Source organism: Scomber japonicus, chromosome 20 (assembly GCF_027409825.1).
Source record: "Scomber japonicus isolate fScoJap1 chromosome 20, fScoJap1.pri, whole genome shotgun sequence".
In the NCBI taxonomy this organism is placed as follows: domain Eukaryota; kingdom Metazoa; phylum Chordata; class Actinopteri; order Scombriformes; family Scombridae; genus Scomber; species Scomber japonicus.
In genome coordinates, this window is record NC_070597.1 from 3,560,516 (window position 1) to 3,580,662 (window position 20,147).

Here is a 20,147-nt window from a genome sequence, read left to right on the forward strand (position 1 = left end):
CAGAAAGGGCTGCTGTCAAACAAAAATCAGGTTGTCATGGAAAGAGAATTTAAAAAAAAACAAAAACAAAAAAAACACAAAAAGTATCTCGAGCGGGTTTCACGGTTCAAGTCAGAAACATACAAACCAAAGTGTTGCAGTCGTGTTGGGTTTCTTCAGCTCAGACGTTACAGGCTGTTAAAGAAGTACTGAAAGACTGTTTATTTTTTTAAGACAATCTCGCCTGTATATTATAAAACTTTTAAATCTTCTGGAGAACCGTCACACTTCCTCTTTTTTTCATCACCTCTTGTAGAAAACGTCACACTGTCAAACAGATGCTGTGGTTTTTTGTTTTTTTTTTAGGGCTTTAGAGCACTCGGGTCCAGATTCACTGAGGTTGGATTTTAGAGTTTGCACATCCTCCAGTTTTCAGGTCTTTGAATCTAGAAATATTTTCAAACAATAAGAAGGAACAGGAGATATTTCTTGAGGTTAATTAATGGATTTTTTAAAAGTATAAATAAGCAGATGCAGTGGATTCACTTGTGGAGACAGTGATGAGCTTTAAGGGGAAAGAAAAGGAGAAATCATGAATCCTTGAATCTATACACGGTCATATTTTCAAACAATAAGATATTTTTTGAGGTTAATTATTGGGTTTTTAAAAGCATAAATACTTATATGAAATTAAGAAACCCTAAATAAGTTAATTAGGGTTAAGGAGATGTATTGGATTCACTTGTGGAGACAGTGATGAGCTTTAAGGGGAAAAGAAAAGTAGAAATCATTTATACTGTCATATTTTCAAACAATAACAATATTTTTTTAGGTTAATTATATTTAAAAGCATAAATATGCATATAGGTCCATATGAAATAATATACCATATATAATATTACATATTCACGTATGTACCTGAGTCAAACAAGGCTAAACCAGGTCAAACCAGACCAAACCAGGCTATTGAAATATTCCATGAGAGAGACATTCACGTATGTAACGGAGCTAAACAAGACTAAACAAGGCTAAACCAGGTCAAACCAGGCTAAACCAGGCCACACCGGGTCAAACCAGGCTAAACCAGGCCACACCGGGTCAAACCAGATCAAACCAAACCAAACCAGGTCAAACCAGGCCACACCGGGTCAAACCAGGCTAATGAAATATACCATGAGAGAGGAGTTCACGTATGTACCTGAGTCAAACAAGACTAAACCGAGTCAAACAAGGCTAAACCGAGTCAAACCAGGTCAAACCAGGTCAAACCAAACCAAACCAGGTCAAACCAGGTCAAACCAGGCTAAGGAAATATACCATTAGAGAGGAGTTCACATACATAAGTCAAACAAGGCCAAACCAGGTTAAACTACACAGCTCAACTCTTGATTAAGGGTGAACCAATAATTCAGATTTCTAGTTTTAATGACACATCCCAAATCTTAAAATCCTTATACAAAATAAAATACCTCTTCAGCAGCAGTTTGAGTTATTTTAGTTCATTTATTTGTCAGAAATCGTCCAAAGAAGCAGAACAGGGTCAGTACAGTACGATGATGATGTGCAAACCTCCACAGAATCTGGACTTGTAGTGCTTCAAGTCAAACATTTTAAAGTATTTTCACATTGTTCTGGTTATAGTACAAACATTTAAATAAAGTAAATACACGAGTTAAAGCAGCTTTAATAAATAAATAAAATAAAAGACTTATATGCTGTGGACTGAAGTGTGGAGCAGCTGTACATTCATGTTACCGTTCCTTTAACCCTTAAACAGACAACGTGCACCAGGAGATACAGACTCTTTAACCTTTGTGTTGTCCTCCAGGGTCCTTCCTCTGTCCTTCCTTCCTTCCTTCCTTCCTCTGTCCTTCCTTCCTTCCTCTGTCCTTCCTTCCTTCCTTCCTTCCTTCCTTCATCTGTCCGTCCTTCCTTCCTTCCTTCCTTCCTTTCTCAGATCTAAGTTCAGCTGTTAGGGTAAATGTTCCCTCCTTCTGTCCTTTCTTCCTTCCTTCATCTGTCCTTCCTTCCTTCCTCCCTCCTTTCCTTCCTTCTTCCTCCCTCCCTTCCTTCCCTTCCTCCATCCTTTCCTTCCCTTCCTTCTTCCCTCCTTTCCTTCCTACCTACCTTCCTTCCTTCCTCCCTCCTTCCTTTCCTTCCTTCCTTCCCTTCCTCCCTCCTTTCCTTCCTTATTCCCTCCTTTCCTTCTTTCCTTCCTCCCTCCCTCCTTCCTTTCCTTCCTTCCTTCTTCCTCCCTTGCTTCCCTTCCTTCCTCCTTTCCTTCCTTCCTTCTTCCGTCCTTTCCTTCCTTCCTTCTTTCCTTCATTCCTTCCTTCCTTACTTGAGGTGCAAATGACATAACTAGTAAGGTCTGTTTAAGGGTTAAGAACTCCATCGGACTGTTGATGTATTTCTGTTTTTATGTCTTTAATTAAAACTTTAATGTCGGGGAAAGATAAAGAAACCAAACATCATACTGTTGATTTGTTGATGTGTACATGTTTGCTGTTTTTTTGGACTTTTTGGGAGCTGTGAGCAGGGTTGAGAAAAAAAAAAAAAAACCCTTAAAACTGAGCAGCTGTTTTTTGTTTGGTTGAGGGAGTTTTTTTCTGTTCTGATGTTTTTAGTTTGATTTTATTACTCAGTGACGAAGATGCTTTTGAGAGAAAAAAAAAATCTACATATATATATATGTTGTTTACTGACTTTTATAAAACACGTGTGCATGTTTTGCATGCACACACAAAGCCCCCCCTCCCCCCCTTCCCCCCAAACACTCCCCTCTGAACCCCTGTATTGTTCCCTGTTGAACATGAGCTGGGTAAAGTGCCTGCATTGTTCTTTCTTAAAGAGTTGATATAAAAGATGAGCTGTTTTGATCCTTTGTAGTGTGTACTTGATCTAAAACCATGTGCTCTATTTATTAAAAGAAATTTGAACATAATTGTAACTGGATTCAGCGTCTTTTTTTACTTAAGAAAATAAAGCTTTTTCGCTCATGGAAGATGAAAAAGGAGATGTTGTTTTATTTATGTAGCCGCTTTCATTCAGGTTAATGTAGTTGAAAGTGCTTCACAGTTGATTTACAAGCTGATATTAAGACAGAAAGAATGAAAAACGATGAAGGAACAATTAGAAAGAACAATTTGAGACCAATGCATGCAAGAAAAAATAAGAATGATAAGAGAAAAAAGTTTATTAAAAGAGCAAAAACTGGGTTAAAATAGATTATAAAGACAAAACAAAAGTAAAATGAGATAAAAGAGAGTTTAATAAAAGCTAGAATATAAACTAGGTTAAAAATAGTATCATCACTAATATAAATAATGACAATAAATAAAGTATATTTAAGGAAAAAGACTGCTGCCATCACTGAGTTGTAGTTCCACGTATGTCCACTAGGTGTCACTGTTTCCCAATGCTCTGTTCCTCACATGTTTCAGGCCTGATTTACAGCTGCTGGAAGCCTCCATTACTCTTCCAGCTGTTAATAATAAGACAGAAGAAGTGACAACATTAAAAAAAAGGAATGAAAAACAATGATGGAACAATTACAAAGAACAATTTGAGGCCAATGCATGCAAGAAAAAATAAGAATGATGAAGACAAAAATCTGAAATGAAATAAGAATAAGAGAAAAAAGTTTATTAAAAGAGCAAAAACTGGGTTAAAATAGATTATAAAGACAAAATAAAAGTAAAATGAGATAAAAGAGAGTTTAATAAAAGCTAGAATATAAACTAGGTTAAAAAAAAGTGTCATCACTGTAGTATAAAATATAATAATGACAATAAATAAAGTATATTTAAGGAAAAAGACTGCCGCCATCAGTGAGGTGTAGTTCCGCGTTTGTCCACTAGGTGTCACTGTTTCCCAATGCTCTGTTCCTCACATGTTCCCCTCGTTTCAGGCCTGATTTACAGCTGCTGGAAGCCTCCATTACTCTTCGAGCTGTTGTCTCATCAGCTGGACGTTCTCCAAATAAACTCTTCTGTTGCTCATCATGGTGATTTCTGGGCGACGGGTGCAGAGTCACACCCTGCACACACACGTTGACGGGGTTGTGTAAGATGAACACGGTCCAGGCCTGAGTGTGATGAAGACATTTATCACAGCTCAGTGTGTCTCTCTGCTGCATACACACACCAGATTGTATTTTATGCTCAGTTTCTGCATTGGGTTAGAGGAGGGTTTTTGTACTGTAGCTGTTATTAGGTCAGGAGGAGGATTTTTAGTGTTTCAGTGATCAGTTTTTACAGTTTTTAACAATTAATCTAAATGCACAGAATCACTAATTAACTTCTCATTATGAGCTTAAACTATCACACATATTACACGTTTGGCTATGACCCCAATTAATGATCTCAAAGCTTAATCTTTTGGGTATAAAACTTAAAACTGTACTTTACTTTTAGACCCATACAAGAAGAATGTATATAAAAATATACATAAATGAAAGAAAAAGTGAGTGTAAAGGCAATGCAGGTATAGTGTTACATGTTACACTTTTGGTTTCGGCCATGACTCTATAATCAGTGATCTCAAAGCTTAATCTTTTGGCTATAAAACTTAACTTTACTATACATAAGTGAAAGAAAAAGTGAGTGTAAAGGCAATGCAGGTATAGTAAAATAAGATAAAGATCAAGATAAGATAAGCTACTCCTTTATCAGTCCCACAGTGGGGAAATTTACAGTATTGCAGCAGTAAAGTGGGTAGTAAAAAAATAAAAGAGCATCAATAAAAAGAATAAAGAAGAGGTATAAAAGCAACAACAAAAGCTGAACTGAAAGCAATACTCCTTTTTCCATTTACACCCTGATCACACCCACACCTGGAAGCTTCTCAGTACAACCACAGTCTGATCTGCCAGCCACTGGAACAGATGAGGGTTAATGCCTTGCTCAAGAGCACCTCAGTTCAAAGTGTTGCTTCTTCATTTTTCTCCACCGAGATTCATCCTGCAGACACAAGCTCACTTCTCTAACCTTTAACCAGACGGGGAGTTCTGGTCCTCTGAAATGAGGCCAACGCGGAAGTAACTTAGAGCTGCATTCTATCAAAAGGCCACCAGGGGGCGACCGTCTCTATACAAGTCAATGGAGAATTCACCAACTTCTCACTTGATTTCTAACCTCAGTAAACGTTTTCAAAATGTGTTTATGGTCTCAATCGCTAGTTTAAAGCCTTCTTCAATGCAGTATGATGTTCATTTGGGACATTTTGGCCTCCCTGATTTTATATGTGACGATAAAGCAGGGTATGCATTAGGGCGTGGCTACGTCCTGATTGACAGGTTGATTGACCAATGTCCTCCAGATCCAGCCCTCGCAACCATAGCAACCTCCCCGCCTCATGCCAATATAAGTAGAATCCATGTTTTTATTTTTCCCAGCATGCACCTGAAATGTTCAAGATGGCGCTGCCTAGATTAGAAACTATTGGCTTCTGAGCAGCAGTCCACAAACCAATGGGTGGCGTCATGGATGTTACGTCCATTTATTTTGTACAGTCTATGCCAATAACCCACCAATGCCTCCACTGTTCTGGCTCAGCACCTGTTTTTTTTATTCCAGATGTGCACGTCTACCTCGTAACTCAGTGTCAAATAAAACCATTAATATAAATGTTATTTATGTGTTTAAGTCTGTGTGTTTGATATGGAAGTTGAGTACTAAAGTTACATAAAGCTAAAAGTTAATTAAGAAGTCTGTTTTACAGTAAATTCATTGCATGTGTATAAGCAGGATGTATATGTATAAACACTGACATTACCTCATTGTGTAACATCTGTTCTACGCCAGCTGTTACAGTCAACGCCGTTAACCCTTAAACAGACCTTACTAGTTATGTCATTTGCACCTAAAGTAAGGAAGGAAGGAAGGAAAGAAGGAAGGAAGGAAAGGAGGGAAGAAGGAAGGAAAGGAGGAAGGAAGGGAAGCAAGGGAGGAAGAAGGAAGGAAAGGAAGGAGGGAGGATGGAAGGAAGGTAGGAAGGAAAGGAGGGAAGAAGGAAGGAAAGGAGGGAGGAAGAGAAGGAAGGGAGGAAGAAGGAAGGAAAGGAAGGAGGGAGGAAGAAGGAAGGAAATGAGGGAGGAAGGAAGGAAGGGAGGGAGGGAGGGAGGGAGGGAGGAAGGAAGGAAGAAAGGAAGAAAGGACAGAAGGAGGGAACATTTACCCTAACAGCTGAACTTAGATCTGAGGAAGGAAGGAAGGAAGGAAGGACAGAGGAAGGAAGGAAGGAAGGAAGGAAAAGTGAAGGAAGGAAGGAAGGACGGAAGGAAGGAAGGAAGGAAGGAAGGAAGGAAGGACAGAGGAAGGACCCGGGAGGACAACAGGAAGGTTAAAGAGTCTGTATCTCCTGGTGCACGTTGTCTGTTTAAGGGTTAATGACATCCACAACAATGTTTCCAAATCAGGTTCAGTTTACACCGACTGCCGAGGCCTTAAACAGACCCCCCCCCCCCACACACACACACACACACACACACACACACCTTAATGATCCTCTATGATTTATTTCTGATGGTAACTGACTCAAATGTAGATAAACTGACGTCACATCCAGATGTTTCCAGCGGCTACATCGGAGTTTGATTTCAGAAAATGTGACATCAGCAGTTAAACGTCAGCTCGGACGGGATCAAACGGAGCCGGCTCCTCTTTAAAGCTGGCTGCTATAACGCACCGAACATAATCAATCAAAGAGGAGTAGTAAATCTGTTTCAAATTAACCCTCCTGTTGTGCTCAGGTCAAGGAAGGAAGGAAGGAAGGAAGGAACGAACAAAATGAGGGAGGAGTGAAGGAAGGGAGGAAAGGAGGAAAGAAGGAAGGAAGGAAGGGAGGAAAGGAGGAAAGAAGGAAGGAAGGGAGGGAGAAAAGGAGGAAAGAAGGAAGGAAGGAAGGGGGGAAAGGAGGAAAGAAGGAAGGAAGGGAGGGAGGAAATGAGGGAGGAAGGAAGTAAGGAAGGATGGAAGGAACGAACAAAATGAGGAAGGAGCGAAGGAAGGGAGGAAAGGAGGAAAGAAGGAAGGGAGGAAAGGAGGAAAAGAGGAAGGAAGTAAGGAGAGGAAAGAAGGAAGGAAGGAAGGGAGGAAAGGAGGAAAGAAGGAAGGAAGGGAGGGAGAAAAGGAGGAAAGAAGGAAGGAAGGAAGGGGGGAAAGGAGGAAAGAAGGAAGGAAGGGAGGGAGGAAATGAGGGAGGAAGGAAGTAAGGAAGGATGGAAGGAACGAACAAAGTGAGGAAGGAGCGAAGGAAGGGAGGAAAGGAGGAAAGAAGGAAGGGAGGAAAGGAGGAAAAGAGGAAGGAAGTAAGGAGAGGAAAGAAGGAATGAGGAAGGAAGGAAAGAAGGAAGGAAGGAAGGAAGGAGGGAAGGAAGAGAGGAAAAGAGGGAGGAAGGAAGGAAGGAAGGATGGAAGGAACGAACAAAATGAGGAAGGAGCGAAGGAAGGGAGGAAAGGAGGAAAGAAGGAAGGGAGGAAAGGAGGAAAAGAGGAAGGAAGTAAGGAGAGGAAAGAAGGAATGAGGAAGGAAGGAAAGAAGGAAGGAAGGAAGGAAGGAGGGAAGGAAGAGAGGAAAAGAGGGAGGAAGGAAGGAAGGAAGGAAGGAAGGAAATGAGGGAGGAAGGAAGAAAGGAAGGAGGAAAAGAGGAAGGAAGTAAGGAGAGGAAAGAAGGAATGAGGAAGGAAGGAAGGAAGGAAGGAAGGAAGGAAGGAAGGAAGGAATAGGGTCAATTTGACCCGGGAGCACAACAGGAGGGTTAAAGGTAATCCCCCCACGTTTCTTGGATTTTATTGCTCCTGGAGGAATCTGATTTTCACTTTATGTGCAGCAAACATGTATTATGCATTTAGTGTTGGGTCTGCGTGTGTGTTTGCAGACAGGATCTTATTTAACAGATCCTTTAATTTTATCCCTTAAACAGACAACGTGCACCAGGAGATACATATTCTAACCTTCCTGTTGTCCTCCCGGGTCCTTCCTCTGTCCTTCCTTCCTTCCTTCCTTCCTTCCTTCCTTCCTTCCTTCCTTCCTTTCTTCCTTCCTCAGATCTAAGTTCAGCTGTTAGGGTAAATGTTCCCTCTTTCTGTCCTTTCTTCCTTCCTTCCTTCATCTGTTCTTCCTTTCTTCCTTCCTTCATCTGTCCTTCCTTTCCTCCTTCCTTCATCTGTTCTTCCTTTCTTCCTTCCTTCATCTGTTCTTCCTTCCTTCCTTCCTTCCTCCCTCCCTCCCTTCCTTCCTTCCTCCCTCCCTCCCTCCCTCCTTTCCATCCTTCTTCCCTCCTTTCCGTCCTTTCCTTCCTTCTTCCCTCCTTTCCTTCCTACCTTCCTTCCTTCCTTCCTTCCTTCCTTCCTTCCTTCCTTCCTTCCTTCCTCAGATCTAAGTTCAGCTGTTAGGGTAAATGGTCCCTCTTTCTGTCCTTTCTTCCTTCCTTCATCTGTCCTTCCTTTCTTCCTTCCTTCATCTGTTCTTCCTTTCTTCCTTCCTTCATCTGTTCTTCCTTCCTTCCTTCCTTCCTCCCTCCTTCCCTCCCTTCCTCCCTTCCTCCCTCCCTCCCTTCCTTCCTTCCTCCCTCCCTCCCTCCTTTCCATCCTTCTTCCTCCCTCCTTCCTTTCCTTCCTTCTTCCCTCCTTTCCGTCCTTTCCTTCCTTCTTCCCTCCTTTCCTTCCTACCTTCCTTCCTTCTTCCCTCCTTTCCTTCCTACCTTCCTTCCTTCCTCCCTTCCTTCCCTTCCTCCCTCCTTTCCTTCCTTCTTCCCTCCTTTCCTTCCTTCCTTCCTTCCTTCCTTCCTTCCTCAGAAGTTCAGCTGTTAGGGTAAATGTTCCCTCTTTCTGTCCTTTCTTCCTTCCTTCATCTGTCCTTCCTTTCTTCCTTCCTTCCTTCCTTCCTCCCTCCCTCCCTCCCTTCCTTCCTTCCTTCCTCCCTCCCTCCCTCCTTTCCATCCTTCTTCCTTCCTTCTTTCCTTTCCTTCCTTCTTCCCTCCTTTCCGTCCTTTCCTTCCTTCTTCCCTCCTTTCCTTCCTTCCTTCCTCCCTCCCTCCTTCCTTTCTTTCCTTCTTCCCTCCTTTCCTTCCTACCTTCCTTCCTTCCTCCCTCCTTCCCTCCCTTCCTCCCTCCCTCCCTCCCTTCCTTCCTTCCTCCCTCCCTCCCTCCTTTCCATCCTTCTTCCCTCCTTTCCGTCCTTTCCTTCCTTCTTCCCTCCTTTCCTTCCTACCTTCCTTCCTTCCTCTCTCCCTCCTTCCTTTCCTTCCTTCTTCTTCCCTTCCTTCCCTTCCTCCCTCCTTTCCTTCCTTCTTCCCTCCTTTCCTTCCTTCCTTCCTTCCTTCCTTCCTCAGATCTAAGTTCAGCTGTTAGGGTAAATGTTCCCTCTTTCTGTCCTTTCTTCCTTCCTTCATCTGTCCTTCCTTTCTTCCTTCCTTCATCTGTTCTTCCTTCCTTCCTCCCTCCTTCCCTCCCTTCCTCCCTCCCTCCCTCCCTTCCTTCCTTCCTCCCTCCCTCCCTCCTTTCCATCCTTCTTCCTCCCTCCTTCCTTTCCTTCCTTCTTCCTTCCTTTCCTTCCTACCTTCCTTCCTTCCTCCCTCCCTCCTTCCTTTCCTTCCTTCTTCCTCCCTTCCTTCCCTTCCTCCCTCCTTTCCTTCCTTCCTTCCTTTGGGTGCAAATGACATAACTAGTAAGGACTGGAGGATTCCTGTGTAATTTTCCAGCTTTAAGTTGGCTTATCTGATAAACGCTGATTCATAATATTTTTGGTTGTTTATTTGCAACAAAAACAAAAAACTTAACTTTAACTGTCAGGAAATATTCAGTTTTTTAGTGTGTAGTTAAAGTTTTGTGTGTAAAACTCAATAACAGCATAGTATTGTAGACAAACTCTATAATGAGCACGTGTCTCCTTTACTACTACACACTCTGGGAACATTTAGGAGAAAGTATGAACTACACAACTTGCAAAATATCTTAATTTGACTTTGGCAATATTCCTTTAACTGTTAGGAAATACTCTATATTATAGTTTTTTTTTAGTGTGTAGTTAAGTTTTGTGTGTAAAACTACAACTATGCAAGTTAAATTCTGTCTTACAAACTCTTATAATGAGCACGTTTCTTCTTTACTACCAAATTATATAACCTTTTAAAATGAAATTAAGACTTTTTTGGGAGGAAATCATGAATTACACGTGAGATTTTTTAGCAAATAGCAAAATCTCTCCTTTCCTTCCTTCTTCCTTCCTCCCTCCCTCCCTCCTCTCCTCTCCTTCCTTCTTCCTTTGTCCCTTCCTTCCTTCCCTCCTTCCTCCCTTTTCTTCTTCCATTCCTTCTTTCCTTTCCTCCCTCCATCCCTCCATCCCTCTCTCCTTTCCTTCCTTCTTCCTTTCCCTTCCTTCCTTCCCTCCTTCCTTCCCTCCTTCCTTTTCTTCTTCCATTCCATTCCTTCTTTCCTTTCCTCCCTCCCTCCATCCCTCTCTCCTTTCCTTCCTTCTTCCTTCCTCCCTTCCATCCTTCCTTCCTCCCTCCTTCCTTTCCTTCCTTCTTCCTTTCCCTTCCTTTCTTCCCTCCTTCCTCCTTTCTTTCCTTTCTCCCTTCCATCCTTCCTTCCTCCTTCCTTTCCTTCCTTCTTCCTTCCTCCCTCCTTCCCTCCTCCCTCCTTCCCTTCCTTCCTTCCTTCCTTCCTTCCTTCCTTCTTTCCATCCTTCCTTCCTTCCTTCCTTGACTTGAGGACAACAGGAGGGTTGAAATACCAAATATTACACGTGAGATTTTTTAGCAAATAGCACCAAAATATTTTCCAAAATGTTCTGAAAACTGACCTTTAACATACTTTACTTCCAAATTACATCAAAACCATCCATGAACTTGAAGCATTAACATAAAACTTCATCTTTCCACCTTTCATTTTGCCTTTAAACTTTGTGTCGTCCTCCCGAGTCAAATTGATCCCGTCTGTTTTAACTGTTCTTTCTTTCCTTCTCTCTTTCTTTCCTTCCTTTTCTTCTTCCCTTCCTTCTTTCCTTTCCTTCCTTCTTCCTTTCTCCCTTCCTTCCTTCCTTCCTTCCTCCCTCCCTCCCTTCCTTCCCTCCTTCCATCCTTCCTTCCTCCCTCCCTCCCTCCCTCCTTCCTTTCCTTCCTTCTTCCTTCCTCCCTTCCATCCTTCCCTCCTTCCTCCTTTCTTTCCTTTTCTTCTTCCAATCCTTCTTTCCTTTCCTCCCTCCCTGCCTCCCTCCCTCCCCACTCCATCCCTCTCCCCTTTCCTTCCTTCTTCCTTCCTCCTTTCCATCCTTCCATCCTCCCTCCCTCCTTTCCTTCCTTCTTCCTTTCCCTTCCTTTCTTCCCTCCTTCCTCCTTTCTTTCCTTTCTCCCTTCCATCCTTTCCTTCCTTTTTCCTTTCTCCCTTCCTTCCTTCCCTCCTTCTTCCTTTCTCCCTTCCTTCCTTTCCTCCTTCCTCCTCTCTTTCCTTTCTCCCTTCCATCCTTCCTTCCTCCCTCCCTTCCTCCTTCCTTTCCTTCCTTCTTCCTTCCTCCCTCCCTCCCTCCCTTCCTTCTTTCCTTCCTCCCTCCCTCCCTCCTTTCTTTCCTCCCTCCCTCCCTCCTTTCCTTCCTTCTTCCTTTCTCCCTTCCTTACTTTCCTCCTTCCTCCTTCCTTTCCTTCCTTCTTCCTCTCTTCCTTCCTTCCTTCCTTCTTTCCATCCTTCCTTCCTTCCTTCCTTCACTCGAGGACAACAGGAGGGTTAAAATACCAAATATGTGCAGTTAAAAATAAACCGAGTGAAATATAAAACACAGTGTGGAGTCTGACGTCACATCATCTCAACGACTCCCTGCTGTTTCCACTTTGAGAGCCAAATCCTGAAGGCAAACGTAAGGTTTATCTCCCAATCCTATAAGCCAACAGTTCCTGACAGGAGCTCTAAATTAAGATAAAGACCTAACTTCTTCTCTCATACTCCAAAAAAAAAAAAAAAGCTGACTGTAACTTTTTTTTCTCCTGTAATGATTTCATGCTGTTTTGTAAGAGTATAGATGTAATGTTGGCTTTTAAGACCAAATCTGTTCAAAGGTTGATCTGACTGTGGTTCATTTCAGGTTGCAAAGCAGCACAGTTAATGGCTTTTTTGGAGCTCGTGTTGATCGTTCCTGTTCCTCCTTTTTCCAAAAAAAAAAAAAGTTCAGAAAGCTTCACCCCAAAGTTTTTTGGATGTGGACTCGTCAAGTTTAAATGAGCCTGTTTAGCATTTAGCAGACTGTCAACACTTAAACAAGATGCCCACCATCTGTTGTTGTCTTTCATTATGCAAGCAGGATGATCTGTACACTATAAAACACATACATCAGTCACTTCTGGAAGCGATGTGACAATGTTCTTGATGGATGCTCCAAAAATAAAGCACTTCCACATTATAGACCAAGTTTTTAATAAGGACTAAGAACTTAAAAGCATCACTCAGTCAAAACACTGAAACTGCAGTCAGACCAAATTCTTCTTACCAGCTGTCATCAGTCATCATTAAAGGGGACGTATTGTACTTTATGTGATCTTATGTTACTTTTATACAGTTATGATGTCAGATGTTAAACGTGGTCAAAACTCTTGAATTTAAGGTGAATGTGTGTAGAAATGCTGCCTGTACTGTAAGTCAAAGATCAGGGCTTCAACCTGATGTGTAAATGGCCGTCAGTAGCTGTTGTTGCTGAGGTCGTTCCACATGTTGTTAATTCAGGATCAGAGCAATGATATAAAAACATTAACAACATATTGTCTGTTATTTGTTCAAGTTACGAAAATTGAGATGAACTATTGTAGAAATGTTGCCTGCAAGTTAAACGTCAGGACTTCACTTCTTCATTTATATTAAATCGTGACCTTATAGGTGCATGGGTGGTATTATATAAATGTTTTTGATGATGATGCACTTTTGTATTCGGGAGACGGTTGGGTTAATTGAAGTCGTACATACTGTATGTCTTGTACATTTCTCTCTTCATGTGGAAACACTTTGATATTTACTAAAAAATAAACCCCAAAAAGGGCTTCAACCTACTCTGAACACTTTGAAAAGTTACTGCCTCCGCGTGATGATTGATGTCAGATTGTTCGCACATACCAACATGTTGCTAAGGCGGTTGCTAAGGCGGTTGCTAAGGTGTCTCTGTAACCCAGTGGTTATCCAGCCAGTCTGTAGCTGTGTCCCTCCATCCTTCGAAGGACGCGGCCTCCGAAGGACGCATCAACCGTTGTTAAATGAGACGGTCTAGCCTTCGAAGCATTTCCTGGTTGCGTCACCAGCCGTTCCCGCCCATAAGACGAGAAAGACAGACAGACGAAGAAAACGAAGAAAAAACCGACAGAAGAACAGATAAGACAGACAAACAGAAGAAAAAAGAAAGAAGAAAAATTAAGAAAAAACAGACAGAAGAAAGAAGAAAAAACCGACAGAATAAAGAAGAAAAACAAAGAAAGAAGAAAGAATAAGAAAGAAGAAAGAAGAAAAAACGAAGAAAAACGGAGGAAAGAAGAAAGAAAAAAATGTTAGCCATGGACAGTGTCAATAGGCACGCTGTCTCTTTAAGAGTCACAACAATACGCTCTGCTTTACGGCTGTAGAGAGTTAGCGGGCTTTCACCGGCTGTCACTTGAATAATGCTGAAAGGGGATGAGACATGGCCGAGCTGTAATCTCTACTTTTCATCTTCTTCTGCTGTTTTCCTGCCAGGTGAGCTCATATATTGATGTTATGTGATTGTGCTTGTGTTGTATAAAGAGGTTGCTGGTGTGTTGTGTAAGCATGTATGTGTAAATGTGCATTTTTAGCATGTTAGATGCTAATCGCGAGCTAACCGCTAACTCATAGCTGAGAGCTAACAGCTAACAGGCTTATAAACCAATCACTGTAATGAGTTAGTTGTTTGTGTGTGTTCAATATTGTTAACACTGTATAGCACTTGTGATTTCCTGTTGTGTTTTGTACTTCAGGGCCACCGTAGATAAGACATGGCCGAGCAGTAGCCAGTCTCTACTATTCATCTTTCACATCAAGTCACCACTTCTGATGCTGTTTTCCTGCTAGCCTGGGTGGACCAGAGTTCGTGGATCACTTGAGTATTAGACTATTTCTTTCTATAGAGCTCTATAGCATTTTATTTTTCGGTACCCACATTTATTGCTGGGACTATTTTTTTTCTCCTCCTGGACTAAGAAATACCAAATTGTGGATCACTTTTGATAAACACTGAAAAGAGACTGATTGAAAAGAGACATTACAGAAGGTTTTGAGTTGTGATATTTCATTTATATTGTCGGTATCTAATTGTGTGATCACTTATATTGAAGCCTAAGAGAATTAATTTTTCTATTTTATTTTATTATTTATTTTATTATATTATTATTATTATTATAGTCTATTTTTTTGAGTGCTTGTGTCACTACAATGAAAGAACATATATGGAGTTAAACAAACAGACACTGATTTAAAGGGAAGGTACGTTCCAGTCCATAAAATCAGTTATTTTATTTTAGGTAGTTTAGTAGGTAGTTAGTTACTTACTTACTTAGTTTGTTAGTTCATGACTTACTTCATCACTTACTTGTCTACTTAATGTATTGGTTCATTAGTTTCTTAGCTAAGGCGGTTGCTAAGGTGGTTGCTAAGGTGTTTCCACTCTCATATCTCAGATGTGATTCAGCTCCAACATGTACGGATGTGATGTGATTCAGTTGAACATTTTCAGTAAAGAAAGAGAAAAAGAAGGGAAATCCTGCTACTATAGTAGTTTATGTTGAAGCTTTGGTTGCTAAGGTGGTTGCTAAGGCCTTAAACAGCCTGTTAATAGACAGAGGCTGAACTGAGTGGCTGCATGAAGGACCAGTAGAAGATAAATAAGGAGTTTTTAACTCGAAATCATGCAAAGATATTCCAGTAGAGCCCTAGAATATTAATATAGAGCTGGAAAATATGGTTCAACATTTAGGGAAACAAGCTCTTTATCAAGGGTCGATGAAAGGAATGATACCACTCATATTTATGCATGTTAATTATGAAGCTACCGTCAGCAGCTGATTAAGTTAGCTTAGCACAAAGACTGGAAACAGCTTACCTGGCTCTGTCCAAAGCAAGTCTGAGTACAAAGTCAACATGTTATATCTCATTATCTCATCAGACTTCACCTGTGAACAATGACGGCACATTTAGCCCCTTATCAGTAGTACTTAGCTCCCAAAACATTTCAGGTAATCTCAGTGAGATCAGGTTCTCTTTTGTGTGAGAGAGACTGAAATAAACAAGCCCAACAAAAGCACATTCAACAGCAGAAATAATCACAAACATCACTAAATAGACTCACGAAATAGGTTAAAAGTTTAAAACTGGTGAGTGAGATGAGACATTCAAGTTTAAAACCTTGTTATTTATTCCATTAAAAAGATGCAAAGTGGTGAAAATTAGGATTGACACCTTCAGTATTTAGTCCAGAGGTTACTAGAGTTCAACGGTCCTGAATTGGAGAAGCGAAGTGATATATACAGCAGCAGCTTTTGCAGGAGAAATGTTTGTTTATTTCCAACATTTTTAAATGCAAACAGGAATGTGAAAGAAAGAAAAACTGCAGGAAAGCCAAAAAATTGTGATGCAGCGCCAACCAAATAAATCTGTTTCCGTCAAAGCTAATAAAATGTTCGTTCTTATTATTTATGAATGAGGTGACACTGAAACACTTCATCCTGGCAGCACCTGAGTTTCCTCACAGGGTTTGTCCCGTTTGAGTCTTCCGGTCAGGTCATCCTGATCTCAGACTGAACCAATGAACCAATGAGCTGCTGCAGCTGCTGAAACATAAGAAGCTGTTTTTTTGCTCCTCTTACATAACCTGCCATCTCTACATTGTGATTTATATTCATCAATAAGCTTTAATCAGCACTGGACTCAAATATTTTTCGTCCGATCTGATGAAGCCACCACTGCTCAGCATCTAGAAAGACACATGGGAGCAAAGAGGAGGAGGAGGAGGAGGAGGAGGAGGAGGCTGGCGATGAGTTCATATTTTTTAAATGGGCCCCTGCTGATAGACTTCAGAGAAGAGGACCGTGTGTTCTTTCAGAGGGAGACAGACGGACAGAAACCAACCAGCGCTGCCAGTAGGAACAAAACAAAATAGGGAGTACGGCTCTATTTTCTTTGGATGTGCAGCAACAGGTCTTCCCATTGAGAGTTTGTTCTATATGAAGGGTGCGGATCATAGACTATATATCAAACTGGAAGCGGCAAGGTGTTACATTACCTGTTGGTTGGTCGTTGGTTGGTCGTTGGCTCCAAATGGACATATTTTCCATTTGGAGCCAGTCTTGCCTTTTATGCTCTAGAAACACGCAGGTAGACCTTTTGCAATCAAGTAACATTAAACTTAACAAATCACCGCATTAAAGACATAATATGTAATTTTTCTACATAAAAAAATGTCTAAAAATGACTGAGTAGTGCACTTAAATTATCCCAAATGTTTCCAACATTGTTCAAACCAGGAGAAATCCATCATTTGTTTAATTTGGTCGCTTATCTTATCATATCATATCTCCTTTATTTGTTATAACTTCTAGGAGACAGTGAGGAAGGAACTTGAAGAACTAGCTAGCCACTTTATTGTATACTATTGTTTTTTTTTATTGCTCACTCATGATGGAGCACAATTATTCATTGCTGTTTAATGTGCTGAAGCTGTCCTCAAAAAGCCAACGTTAGCAAACATGACATAATGATGTGAATATAACTTTAATAATTGAACCTGTCCATTAACATTGATTTTGCCCTTTCGTCATTTCTTCTTCTTTTTAAGTTCAGATCGACTTCCATCAAAAATTTTGGTTGTTTAACAATGAAAGCAACATGATCCCACATTACTTCACAATTTCCATCTTTAGTTAAGGTCTCTCTCAATCACATCACAGCTGTCAATCAACACCCACTTTGCAGACATGAAGGCTGCTACAAGTCTTTAAATGTTATTAATGGAGCAATAATTTCCTAAATCACCACCAGCACACATAGTAGAGGCTCTGAATTTAGAGATTGAGACCAGTGTGACTCATTGAAACCAAAGATTGACTGAGTATTTCCAGAGAGAAGTTTAAGCTCTTTGAATGGGAGTCAGTTGGAACATCTTCAGGCCATCAGTGGCACTTAAGCCTCAAGATGTGGAGGTTGTTGTTTGGTGCAGAGCTGCCCAAGATGAGACCTAAAATCTTCCACCACAGAGGGACACCTCGAAAACTTGGGAAATGTGTACAACGCTGACCCGAACCCGAGCAGACCCGACAACATTTAGACACAAAGTTGAATTGACCCTAAAAAGTAAAGTCAAGAAAAAGGGGGTTAGCACACATCTGACAACGTGTCCTATCATGACAATCATTGGACAAGACGGACTGGATCAGGAATCTCTATGACACACATTGTCCAAAGCAAAGGTGAAATAATTTGGACACGCATGACTTCCTCTTGGGACCTCTACATGGAATGAAAGAACAAAATTTCATGCCCAATCCTCAATTTTGTTCCCAGATGCTGCGCATCTGTTGGATCGAGTTCATTTTTGTCTGATATTGTTGATATCAAGAAGAAAATTCAATAACCAGCAGTGGCTTCCTCTTGGCCAAACTGCATGTTTTTTAAAAGAAACAATCTCAAAGGCACAATCTCTATTAGGATGAAGTTACAATCTAATTTAATGCAATATAAATCACTTTTAAATTTATTGAACCTCTATTTATCCAAGTAGTCTCTTGAAATACATTCTCTTTTACAAGGGAGACGTAGCCAAGGCAGTATAACAACATCATCACAGTCCCATCTAACATAACAAAGCAAGATCTGAGAGACATGAAACAGGTACAAACTTTCCGATTTAAAACATTCTTCTTTTGTCTCCTGATGAAAGATCGCCTTCATATCAGCTCAGTTTCTGAATTTTGAATCGGTTGAATTGAACGACCTGACAGAACAGAACCAGCGTTTTTACTACTAACGTCCAACATTTTAAAACAAACTATTTTTTTTGTTTAATCTGTTCGAGATTGTAGATTTTGGCCTGATTTGACTGATTTTGTCTGATCTGGAAACATCAGATTCATCTTTGTTTGTCTAGATTTGGGCAACAGCACGATCAAAGACCTGATGTTGTGAGCGCTCACTTGCAGCCAATATCTGAAACCACAAACACGACACAGCCAGGAAAATAAATGTTGCCGAGCATTTTTGACATGAGATCTTAGCTGGACAATTTGGACAGATGGGAGGAGGCTTGAGTCACACACATATATACAAACACACTCAGACGTATACACAAGCACACTCTGTACAGGCCTGACAGCTGCATGTTAACATACGCCAACTCTAGTTTTTGTTGCTCTCTCTTTTGTCTTTTTCACGCTGTCTCTCTCTCCAACTCACGCACATGTATAAATCAAATCATTATTGCTGACTGACTCAATGTGAGTGGAATTTGATTGATACTTCACACACATTCGCTCTCTGGGCTTCCAGGAAAAGCAGAGCAGAGTGTTTGACTGGCCTCCAGCGGTCCTTCACATCATAAACAGAGATGATGAGCTGTCCAACACTGGAGCCAGGCAGAGGCAGGCAGAGGACATATCCACCGGGACTGGAGCTCTTTTTCTTTTACATCTTATATCTGTTTTATGTTAATTCTGGCTCATATTACATGCATGAGTCAGAGTGAATATATTGAGGTATCAGATTTAAATCCAACATCGAATAGAGGTCTTTAAAGTGGTCAGAAAAAAAGACACATTTGACACTTTCATGACAACATGAGCAAAATCTTTGTGCTAAGAAAGATCGAAAGCTCCAGAACAGCTAATAAATTGAACTTCACACTCTGTGAAAGCCCTTCAAGAGCCAGTTGATGCTCTTCGTGAAGCCTGGGAACTACTTAAATGGTCAACTGAGCTCCGTCAAGCATGACTGAAAACACTGAAATTATACAGTATACATAAAAATACAGTCAAAGCCCTTCAAGAGGCAGTAGGGCATCTTCAAAGAAGCCGAGAAACTCCTTCAAGGATGACAGAAAACACTCAAAGTATCCATGAAACTCCTTTTGAGATCTCTTGAAGTTCTTCGAAATACAGTCAAAGCCCTTCAAGAGCCTTTCATTTTTACATACATGCCTAAAAAAACCAACTAATTGATATATCAGATTTAAACCCAACATTGAAAAGAAGTCTTTAAAGTGGTCAGGAACAAAAGACAAATTCGACAGCTTCATTTCAACATGAGCAAAAACCCTTCTGCTAAGGAAGATCAAAAGCTCCATAACTAATAAGTGCTAATAAATTGACCTGTATACACTGTGATTATTTATTTTAATACTGTTCCCAAGGTCAATGTCAATCATACTCTTTGGATAATATAAGACAGATTTGGGACAAGGTCTTTTTACTATTTCACATTAATTTGATTTAAAAAGTACAAGGACATAAAATGTATTGAAAATGGTGTTAAATAACAGCAAATGGTGACATGGAAAACTGGCAAACAGGGAGAAAACTCATTTTGCATCAACTTTTTGTTCTATTACTCAGTTCCCTGTAGATCCAAACACAACTGACTGTTCTTCACAAAACGCTTTTAATGTAATTAAACAAACTGGAACAGAGATTTTTTGTTTCATGCGGCCAAACTTCCTCCAATAAATGTGTTTTGCTGTTACACCACTGTACAGTATCATGTGGCAGGAAATTAAACATCCAGTGTGTGAAGAGAAGAATCACATTGGGCTGATTTCCCCGGTGCATTTATTATTATATAAAAGGGCTAAATCATGTTTAAAGAGAATTAGACCACATATGCTGTTGGCTAAACTCCCCGATTGTTAAACTGTTCCTCAAGTTCTGTAAAAGCCCCTCTAATCTTTTTAGCACTTTGTTGATTATTGCACTTCATTCTTGTTACTTATGGTATTTCTTATGCACTTGTCTACTTCCAGATGTTTTTTTACACTAAAAAATAAAAAATAAGCTTCTGTCTAGCGCTGTTTCTCATTGCACTTGTATCTGGACAGTTTGTGCCACGGTTCTTTCAGAGTAACTATCCTCTAACAATTGATTGTCCTGCCTCATAAGTCGCTTTGAGTAAAAGCATCTGCTAAATGATGAATTGTAAATG

The 20,147-nt window shown here is 40.7% G+C and overlaps 1 long non-coding RNA gene across 1 annotated transcript in view; it reads left to right on the top strand.

Moving 5' to 3' along the window:
• The window catches only part of LOC128381484 (uncharacterized), a 1,153-nt gene extending 37 nt beyond the window's left edge, over positions 1 to 1,116 (top strand). The window contains exons 1-3 of the long non-coding RNA XR_008323548.1: positions 1 to 921; positions 1,017 to 1,046; positions 1,087 to 1,116. The exon at positions 1 to 921 is cut by the window's left edge and continues 37 nt beyond it. This is a non-coding gene — a long non-coding RNA (uncharacterized LOC128381484). The remainder of the gene's footprint in view (positions 922 to 1,016; positions 1,047 to 1,086) is intronic.
• Positions 1,117 to 20,147: the final 19,031 nt, after the last annotated feature.